This window comes from Silene latifolia, chromosome 9, assembly GCF_048544455.1.
Source record: "Silene latifolia isolate original U9 population chromosome 9, ASM4854445v1, whole genome shotgun sequence".
Lineage (NCBI taxonomy): Eukaryota > Viridiplantae > Streptophyta > Magnoliopsida > Caryophyllales > Caryophyllaceae > Silene > Silene latifolia.
Genome location: NC_133534.1, coordinates 146,688,917 through 146,694,879, shown reverse-complemented (window position 1 = coordinate 146,694,879; position 5,963 = coordinate 146,688,917). Strand labels below are relative to the sequence as shown.

The 5,963-nt window shown below is 40.6% G+C and overlaps 1 non-coding gene across 1 annotated transcript; it reads right to left on the bottom strand.

Annotated features, from left to right (window-relative positions):
• Window positions 1–3,394: 3,394 nt before the first annotated feature.
• Window positions 3,395–3,501, bottom strand: LOC141602939 (small nucleolar RNA R71). Its single transcript, XR_012524842.1, has one exon. It is a non-coding gene; the product is annotated as a small nucleolar RNA R71 (small nucleolar RNA).
• Between the last annotated feature and the right edge of the window lie 2,462 nt (window positions 3,502–5,963).

The following is a 5,963-nucleotide window of genomic DNA, read 5'->3' as shown; positions in this document are numbered from 1 at the left end:
GATAGCTGAATTAGTCGCGTAAATCATGTTTATCATGTTAAACTTTTCACAGCCATAGAGATCGTCTGAAATGCTATAAACTGAATTTATATATCAAATTGGGAATTTGTTGGTGAAAGTGTGTACCTAGATGATAATTCAATGTTCAATTGTGTAAATTCTACGTTTTAAGTGCCTATGCAAGTATGTTTAAACTGTATGATGAAACAGATGCCGAGACTAAACTTGGAAACCCGTCATAGTAAGAGGGGATGGGCTTCAAAGCCCGAAGTTGGGGAAGGTAGTAGACCCGTGGTACCCGCTGTACCGGAATACCCTTCAGTGGTCTTTGTGGACTTTAAACAGAGAGAGAGAGAGAGAGAGAGAGAGAGAGATTTGTGGCGTTGCAGAAATGCAAGATGAGACCCACCCGTTGTGTGGATACCACACTTCTTGATGACTTTGGAATTGAGACGGATGTCCGTTATATCGTTGAGACCTTGGGGTTTATGGGGTGTATCGTTTGAGGAAGCATTCCTACCCTTTTCTGACTTTAGAGTTTATGAGCTCGTTTAAATACGAGCCAGCTGAGTAGTCTGTTGAGTTCCGTCTTATGAACACGAGTTTTGTGTTGTCTATGGACCTTTTTGCTTCTCACCTTGGGTTGGCCAAGCCTCCCAAGGATTCCATCAGCGAGATTCCATCTGAGTGCGGTGTTTGCCGCCTTATGCCTTATCTTTCCGGAAAGTCAGCTCCCACCTCCAGCAACATGTTGATCAATGATGTTCAACATGTTACTTTGAGGATCTTTCGTCCTTCCATTTCAAATCTTTTGTATGAGAGGTCGGATATGAGTAAGCTGAACAATCACGAGTTGTTGCTTTTAATGTCTTATCTTAACCCGGAGCGGACTGAGAGGGTGGTCTTCAATGCTCCTGCCATGGTTTGTGCTAGCCTGATGTGACCATAATTGGCGCATATTTAGCCCCCGAATTACCCTTGTTTCCATGCTTTTTAGTGCTTATTTGGGTCATTTCTTATCTTTAGTTCTTTGTTTTGCATATTCTTTGAGATTTTGATCCCTTGGTAGGAAAGGAGTAAGAATCTTGCATTTTCATGGCAAAACAAGACTAAATTGATCAAATTCAATGACCAAGCATCAAGGAGAGACAAGATTAGAAGGCCTTTGTACATATCATAGTAGAAGAGCAATGTTGAGAAAGGATCCTTGAGTCCCCAAGGAAATCCCCAAGGAATTTATGAAGAAAAGGGAAGAAAAAGAAGAAGTATCACGTCGACGACAATCCGAGCGGATTGTCGCAATCCGCCCGTCCCGCCTATCCACAATCCGAGCGTCCCGGCTGGAATCCGCTCGGATTCCCCTCGCAATCCGCCCGGATTCCCAGAATCCGCTCGGATTCCATCGACCAAATCCGCCGTCCCGACCCTAATCCGCCCGGATTCCTTCACAGCGCGGGTTGTCTTCTTCAAGCTACGAAAAGAGAAGCCCTTCTCTCCAAAAATACCGGCATCTCCTTGCTCTACTTAAAAAGTGTAATTACTAGTTTAGCCCTTAGTTAACCCTAATGCATCCTCCCTAATTTTCACTATAAATACCCCATTAGTCTAATTAGAGGAGCATGTTCTTCTTATCAATAATTAGTGTAGTTAATATCAATCAAATCTCTCTTCAATATTGTAATCAAGTATTAATCAAGTTTTAATCCAAGTTTTAATTCTTTAATCTCTCTTTTGTTCATCCTTTATTTGGGGTAATTGAAGATTATTTGGGTTATTATTGGGAGATTGACAACCTCTCAATCTAGCATTCAAGTACTTCTATTATTCTTGCTTTATTATTGGAATCATTAGTAGGTATAACCTCTTAATCCCTTTTTAATTATTGTTAATTACTTTCATTTATTCATCATGTTTCATATTGTTGGTATGATTGACAACCTTGCTAGCATGATCAACATGATAATGAGTGAGTAGTCTCTTAGCTAGGGTTAATGGGTGATTAGGGAAACCAACATGGGGAATGATTCATGCTTAAATTAATATGCTTTCATATCTTATTTGCTTGCTTGTTTTGATCTCAACTCATGCACATGTTATATTTGATGAAATGCTAAGCCTATGAATCCTTGCATTTACTATCATCTCCTATCTTTTCAATGAGACTTGTAAGACATAACCCAACTCGAGTCTCATTAGACCATGCATGTTGTTGAGTAGGGAAGATTAAGTCAACTTGTAGGTGTTGTACAATCTAATCGATTCGGCTCCGGGACCCAAACTTTCCTAGGATTGTAAGATATAACCCAACTCAATCCATCACAACAATAATTGCTTGCTTATAATTTGAGAACATGTTTGTATGATCATATCCCATGATTCCCCTATGATCCCATGACACCCTAGTGCCTTTAATCAATTGTTTACACCCCCTTTAATTCATCTTGCTTGTTTATTTTCATTGTTATTCTAGTTTAGTAACCTTCTACATCAACCCAATTTTTGACACCCCTTAGACACCACTAGTTACAATAGAAATCTCATTTCAACTCCCGTCCCTTGGGATCCGACCTTTACTTGCCTCTTTACTAATTGTAGAGTTGCTTGTTGAGCTATAAATTGTGTTTTGATTCGACCGTGACCAACGACCACATCTATTTATTTGTGAATACTAAACGGACCGATCAAAAAAATGGCGCGTGTTTTGGGGACGGTGTTTGTTTGATTTAGATTTCCTTTTTGTTATTAGTTGTGTCTTTCTTCGCCTTGATGAAATAAAAATCCTCAAGGTTTGTTCTAATTATTTTTGAGTTGTTTGATATTTTGCATGTCTAGAAGGTTACAAAGTGATTTGTTACCTTTTGACCGTGAAATCGAAAGAACCTTGACGAACAATAGGAGACTTGTTAGGAGGAATTTGAGAGGTGTTGGTGAAGTTGTTCAACCCACTAGTGAGTTTGTCAATCCTTTCGCAATAGAAGGAGAAGAAAACCCATTACACAATACCCTACAAAATCCACCTACAATGCCAAAATTCTCGTCACACTCCGTACCCACCGAGGAGAATCTACCGAATGGTACTCCTACACCACAACATCTCACCGGAAATTTTATTGCCAAGTCCGCCTTCATCCAACTAGTTGAGAGGAGCCAATTCGGGGGAATGCCTAGTGAGGACCCTCATTCTCATATGGAAACCTTTTGCCATTATTGTGATGCTATCTCTCAAACGGGCGTGACTCAAGACCAAATAAGATGGGTCTTATTTCCTTTTTCCTTAATCGGCACCGCAAAACAATGGTTGAAGGGCCTTGATAAGGCCACCCTTGGAATAGATTCTTGGAAGAAGTTGGCTCTAGCTTTCTACAAAAAATTCTACGCACCGGAAAAGACCAACATGCTAAGAGCTCAAATTACGGGTTTTAAGCAAAGGGATGAAGAGTCTTTGTATGAAGCTTGGGAGCGGTTCAAGGGAATTTGTCGCTCATGTCCTCACCATGGACTTAGCGAATGGTTTTTGGTGCAACAATTTTGGAATGGTTTATATGAAGATTCTAGGAACATTCTCAATATGGGATCAAATGGAATGTTCACCGAAGTTGATGACAATCAAACATGGAACAAGATTGAGGAAATGGCGGTCCATAATTCATAATATAGTAGACCTCGCAAGGCTACTAGAGGAGGAAAGCATGAAGTGGACTCTGTTACTCAATTGGGTGCTCAACTTAGTGCTCACATTGACACAATCAACTTGAAGTTTGAACAAGCTATGGCTAGACTTGAGGAAAACTCAAAATCATCGAAGCATCATGTCAATGCCATGACGGCATCCTCATCAATCCCAAGTGGGATATGTGAGAATTATGGAACTTTGGGTCATGACCCAAGTGAGTGTAGGGGAACAACCGAACAAGTTAATGCTTTCCAAGCTTACAAAAGTGGTACCCCTTATTCAAATTTTTACAATGAAAACACCAAGTTCCATCCAAATCTCTCATACAAAAGCCAAAATGTTCAAAACCCTCAAACAACATACACTCCACCACCCATGAGAAACCAAAATCAAAGACCCTTTTACAATCAAAACCAAGGTTACCAAAATCAAAATCCATACAATCACCAAAATGACCAAGGCTTTGATGTCCAAAAAGCGGTCCTCCAAATGCAAAAGAATCAACAAGAATTTTTCACCCAAATGCAAAAAGATAGCCAAGCAAAAGAAACCACCATCAACAACATTCTAGCTCACACCAAGATGTTGGAAACATAATTGACTCAACTAGCATCTTCAAGCTCACAAAGACAAAAGGGGCAATTACCACCTCAAAGTAATCCCCTAGACATGAAACGGTTAGTGCCATTCACTTGAGAAGTGGTACAAGGTATGAAGCACCGAAGAAGCAAGTTGAGGATGAAGTTGTGGAAGCTAGTGAAAAGGAAGAAATTGTGCAAAACTCCAAAGATGGAGAATCATCAAAAGAAGAAAGTTCAAAGAAAAATGAAGACAAGGCCAAAGAGAAGGAGCCCATTGTGATTAGACTTCCTTTTCCAAGTCGTCAAGCCAAGCCCAAATTTGATGATCAACTTGGAAAGTTCATGGAAATTGTGAAGAATTTAGAAGTCTCAATTCCTTTCACGGAATTAATCAACCACGTTCCGGCCTATGCAAAGTACATGAAAGATATCCTCACAAAGAAGAAGTCGATCCAGAAACTTGAGACTATCGCCTTCACTAAGGTGAGTAGTGCAATACTTCAAGGAAGTTCACCTCCAAAGTTAAAGGATCCGGGAAGCTTCTCAATACCGTGTACCATTGGCGACACGACGATCAACAAAGCCTTATGTGATCTAGGGGCTAGTGTGAGTGTCATGCCGTACTCGGTGAGTAAAAGGTTGGGAATGGGAGAGCTTAAATGCACCAACATCACACTTCAAATGGCCGATAGATCGACGAAGACACCATTAGGGATATGGGAAGATGTCCCCGTGCGAATTGGGAAGTTTTTCATCCCGGTAGACTTTGTCATTGTTGATATGGAGGAAGATTCCAACATTCCAATCATCCTAGGAAGACCTTTCCTACACACCGCGGGTGCGGTGATTGATGTGAAACATGGAGAGCTCACTCTAGAAGTGGGAGATGAAAGCATAACTTTTAATCTTGACAAGACCATGAGAGCTCCTCGTTTGCATGAGCCATGTTTCATGATTGATCATTATAGCCGAAAAGATGAAAGGAAGAAATCGGAACTCCAATGGAGGAAGAAAATTGAAGATGCTCCATTCAAAGAGCAAGTGAATTGTGACAAGGAGAGCTTGCAAGGCTCATCAAAATCAACCAAGGAAGAAGAGGATGGCCTCATTGGCCAAGAGAAGAAATTGGGAGAGTTGTCTCCATCTAAGCAAGAGATTTTCAAAGATCAACTCAATGAAGTTTGTGGTCTTTGGGACGACGAGTTTGAAGGGATTTTTAATCCCTACATTGGGCATGCCATCGATCATGATCAACAACAAGGGCCACGGTCTATTGAGGACCTCTACCATAATAATGAACAAGCTTTTGATTACTTCTTCAAGGTGTTGAGCAACATCAACAACACCTTGAACATGCCCCCTTGACATCTCATCAAGAATGAGAGTTTGGCGGAGTCCTCCCTAAACCACCACTTGTAAATATTTCTAACTCCCTAACTTACATTTCAATTCTTGTATTGCATTTTTGTCATTTTTGGATTTTTATTTACTTTGATCAAAATAATTGTCATATAAGAGAGAAGTGAGGGAGGGACTAACGACTTCAATTGATGTGTAGTGCTTTACCTTAGTGTGGGGATGGGAATTGCCTAGGCTATCCATGCCTTAGTAATGCCCCCACAGTGAAGAACACAAGAAATGAAGAAGAATGGAAGAATGGTAAAGGGAAATGCATTGTGCACGAATGGAATGAATCCGGGTACAAAGGA